Consider the following 5,077-nt stretch of genomic DNA (forward strand, 5'->3'; position numbering starts at 1 on the left):
GTTAAGGCAACTCGCCCTCATTATGACAACACTCCTTCCCGAACGCCGCCGCCAATCCCATCTCGGGGATTCGGGAGATCGCCTCCGGCACCCTGCCGAGAGGGGAATCATCTCCCGGAGGTCTCTTCATCGCCATGATCGCCTCCGGATCGATGTGTGAGTAGTCCACCCCTGGACTATGGGTCCATAGCGGTAGCTAGATGGTTGTCTTCTCCTCATTGTGCTATCATGTTAGATCTTGTGAGCTGCCTATCATGATCAAGATCATCTATTTGTAATCCTTCATGTTGTGTTTGTTGGGATCCGATGAATATTGAATACTATGTCAAGTTGATTATCAATCTATCATATATGTTATTTATGTTCTTGCATGCTCTCCGTTGCTAGTAGAGGCTCTGGCCAAGTTGATACTTGTGACTCCAAGAGGGGGTATTTATGCTCGATAGTGGGTTCATGCCTCCATTAAATCGCGGGACAGTGACGTGAAAGTTCTAAGGTTGTGGATGTGCTGTTGCTACTAGGGATAAAACATCGATGCTTTGTCTAAGGATATTTGTGTTGATTACATTACGCACCATACTTAATGCAATTGTCTCGTTGTTTGCAACTTAATACCGGAAGGGGTTCGGATGATAACTCGAAGGTGGACTTTTTAGGCATAGATGCATGCTGGATAGCGGTCTATGTACTTTGTCGTAATGCCCTGATTAAATCTCATAGTACTCATCATGATATATGTATGTGCATTGTTATGCCTTCTTTATTTGTCAATTGCCCAACTGTAATTTGTTCACCCAACATCTGTTTATCTTATGGGAGAGACACCACTAGTGAACTGTGGACCCCGGTCCTATTCTTTACATCCGAAATACAATCTACTGCAATTGTTCTTTACTGTTCTTCGCAAACAATCATCATCTTCCACACAATACGTTTAATCCTTTGTTTACAGCAAGCCGGTGAGATTGACAACCTCATCGTTACGTTGGGGCAAAGTACTTTGATTGTGTTGTGCGGGTTCCACGTTGGCGCCGGAATCCCTGGTGTTGCGCCGCACTACACTCCGCCGCCATCAACCTTCAACGTGCTTCTTGACTCCTACTGGTTCGATAAACCTTGGTTTCTTATCGAGGGAAACTTCTTCGTCGTACGCATCACACCTTCCACTTGGGGTTCCCAACGGGCGTGTGCTTTACGCGTCATCAAGCTAAATTTCTGGCGCCGTTGCCGGAGAGATCAAGACACGCTGCAAGGGGAGTCTCGCACATCCAATCTCTTTACTTTATTTTTGTCTTGCTTTACCTTATTTTATTTACTGCTTTGTTTGCTTCTTATATTAAAAACACAAAAAAATTAGTTACTTGCATTTACTTTATTTAGTTTGCTTTATTTACTACTGCTAAAATGGGTACTCCTGAAAATACTAAGTTGTGTGACTTCACTAGCACAAATAATAATGATTTCTTATGCACACCTATTGCTCCACCTCGCTACTACAAGCAGAATTCTTTGAAATTAAACCTGCTTTACTTGAATCTTGTTACGAGAGAGCAATTTTCCGGTGTTAGTTCCGATGATGCTGCTGCCCATCTTAATAATTTTGTTGAACTATGTGAAATGCAAAAGTATAAGGATGTAGATGGTGACATTATAAAATTAAAATTGTTTCCTTTCTCTTTAAGAGGAAGAGCTAAAGATTGGTTGCTATCTCCGCCTAGAAATAGTATTGATTCATGGACTAAATGTAAGGATGCTTTTATTGGTAGATATTATCCTCCCGCTAAAATTATATCTTTGAGAAGTAGCATAATGAATTTCAAGCAATTAGATAATGAACATGTTGCTCAAGCATGAGAGAGAATGAAATCTTTGGTAAAGAATTGCCCAACCCATGGATCGACTACTTGGATGATCATCCAAACCTTTTATGCAGGATCTGAATTTTTCTTCGCGGAACCTATTGGATTCAGCTGCTGGAGGTACCTTTATGTCCATTACTTTGGGGGCGGCAACAAAGCTTCTTGATGATATGATGATAAATTACTCTGAATGGCACACGGAAAGAGCTCCACAAGGTAAGAAGGTAAATTCTGTTGAAGAAACCTCCTCCTTGAGTGATAAGATTGATGCTATTATGTCTATGCTTGTGAATGGTAGATCTAATTTTGATCCTAATAATGTTCCTTTAGCTTCATTGGTTGCCCAAGAAGAACATGTTGATGTGAATTTCATTAAAAATAATAATTTCAACAACAATGCTTATAGGAATAATTCGGTAACAACTATAGGCCATATCCTTCCGCTAATGGTAATGGTTATGGTAATTCTTATGGGAATTCTTAAAACAATAATAGGAGTGTACCCCCTGGTCTTGAAGCCATGCTTAAAGAATTTATTAGTACACAAACTGCTTTTAACAAATCTGTTGAAGAAAAGCTTGATAAAATTGATATTCTTGCTTCTAAGGTTGATAGTCTTACCTCTGATGTTGATCTTTTAAAAATGAAAGTTATGCCTAATAAGGATATTGATAATAAAATTGTTACTACAGCAAATGCCATCCAAGTTCGAATTAATGAGAATATTAGATTGATGGCTGAATTGCATGCTAGGTGGGAAAGAGAAGAAAATGAAAAACTAGCTAAAGAGAATAATGTAGCTAAAGTTTGGACTATTACCACCACTAGTAATGACAATGCTTCACATGTTGCTACACCTCCTACTATCAATGGTAAAATAATTGGTGTTAGCAATGTTTCTACTCCTAGTGCAAAGCGTGCAAAATTGCCTGAAACTGCTAAAACTGCTGAAACTGTTTGTGATAAAACTGCTGAAATTTTTCAAAATGTTGGGGACAATGATTCCATTGCTGTAGGTCATAATGAATTAGATTTTGATGATTGTCACATCTCTGAAGTTATAAAGTTCTTACAAAAACTTGCTAAAAGTCCCAATGCTAGTGCTATAAATTTGGCCTTTACAAAACATATTACAAATGCTCTCATAAAAGCTAGAGAAGATAAACTAAAACTTGAGACTTCTATCCTAGAAAGTTAGAAGATGGTTGGGAGCCCATCATTAAGATGAGGGTCAATGATTTTGATTGTAATGCTTTATGTGATCTTGGTGCAAGTATTTCTGTTATGCCTAAGTAAATTTATGATATGCTTGACTTGCCACCATTGAAAAATTGTTATTTGGATGTTAATCTTGCTGATAACACTATAAAGAAACCTTTGGGGAGGATTGATAATGTCCGTATTATGGTTAACAATAACCTTGTCCCCGTTGATTTTGTTGTCTTGGATATTGAATGCAATGCATCTTGTCCCATTATATTGGGAAGACCTTTTCTTCGAATCTGTTGGTGCTACCATTGATATGAAGGAAGGTAATATCAAATATCAATTTCCTCTCAAGAAAGGTATGGAACACTTCCCTAGAAAGAGAATGAAGTTACCTTATGATTCTATTATTAGAACAAATTATGATGTTGATGCTTCGTCTCTTGATGTTACTTGATACACACTTTCGCGCCTAGGCTGAAAGGCGTTAAAGAAAAACGCTTATGGGAGACAACCCATTATTTTACTTCTGCACCTTTATTTTATATTTGAGTCTTGGAAGTTGTTATTACTGTAGCAACCTCTCATTATCTTTATTTTATTGCATAGTTGTGCAAAGTAAAGTCTTTGATAGTAAAGTCAATACTAGATTTGGATTGCTGCGCAGGAACAGATTTCTTGCTGTCACGAATTTGAGCAGTAGTCTATGTAGAAAATTTAAAAAAATCTGCCAATTTACGTGCGTGATCCTCAGATATGTACGCAACTTTCATTCAATATGGGCATTTTCATCTGAGCAAGTCTGGTGCCTCTTAAAAATTCGTCTTTACGGACTGTTCGTTTTGACAGATTCTGCCTTTTATTTCGCATTGCCTGTTTTGCTATGTTTGATGGATTTCTTTGTTCCATTAACTTTCAGTAGCTTTGTGCAATGTCCAGAAGTGTTAAGAATGATTATGTTATCTCTGAATATATGAATTATGCACTGACCCTCTAATGAATTTGTTTTGAGTTTGGTGTGGAGGAAGTTTTCAAGGGTCAAGAGAGGAGGATGATACAATATGATCAAGAAGAGTGAAAAGTCAAAGCTTGGGGATTCCCCTGTGGTTCATCCCTGCATATTTTAAGAAGACCCAAGCGTCTAAGTTTGGGGATGCCCAAGGCATCCCTTCTTCATCGACAACTTATCAGGTCACCTCTAGTGAAACTATATTTTTATTCCGTCACATCTTATGTGCTTTACTTGGAGCGTCTGTTTGTTTTTATTTTTGTTTTTGTTTGAATAAAATCGGATCCTAGCATTCTTTGTTTGGGAGAGAGACACGCTCCGTTGTTTCGTATGAACACATATGTTCTTAGCTTTATCTTTAATGTTCATTGCGAAATTTGAACTACTTCATTCATTGTTATACGGTTGGAAACGGAAAATGCCGCATGTGGTAAATGGTATAATGTCTTGAATAATGTGATACTTGGCAATTGTTGTGCTCATATAGATCATGTTTAAGCTCTTGCATCATGTACCTTGTACCCATTAATGAAGAACTACATAGAGCTTGTTAAAATTTGGTTTGCATGATTGATCTCTAGAGTCTAGATATTTTCTAGGTTAAGGTGTTTGAACAACAAGGAGACAATGTAAAGTCTTATAATACTTACAATATGTTCATATGTGAGCTTTGCTGCACCTTTTATACTTGAGTTTGCTTCAAACAACCTTGCTAGCCTAGCCTTGTATTGAGAGGAATTCTTCTCGTGCATCCAAATCCTTGAGCCAATAACCATGCCATTTGTGTCCACCATACCTACCTACTACATGGTATTTCTCTGCCATTCCAAAGTAAATTACTTGAGTGCTACCTTTAAAAAGTCTATCCTTTGTCTTTGCAATATATAGCTCATGGGAAAAATAGCCTAAAAACTATTGTGGTGAAGAATATGTACTTATGTGTCTTATTTCTTAATAAGTTGCTTGTTGAGCGGTAACCATGTTTCTGGGGACGCCATCAACT

This window comes from Lolium rigidum, chromosome 6, assembly GCF_022539505.1.
Source record: "Lolium rigidum isolate FL_2022 chromosome 6, APGP_CSIRO_Lrig_0.1, whole genome shotgun sequence".
Taxonomy (NCBI): Eukaryota; Viridiplantae; Streptophyta; class Magnoliopsida; order Poales; family Poaceae; genus Lolium; species Lolium rigidum.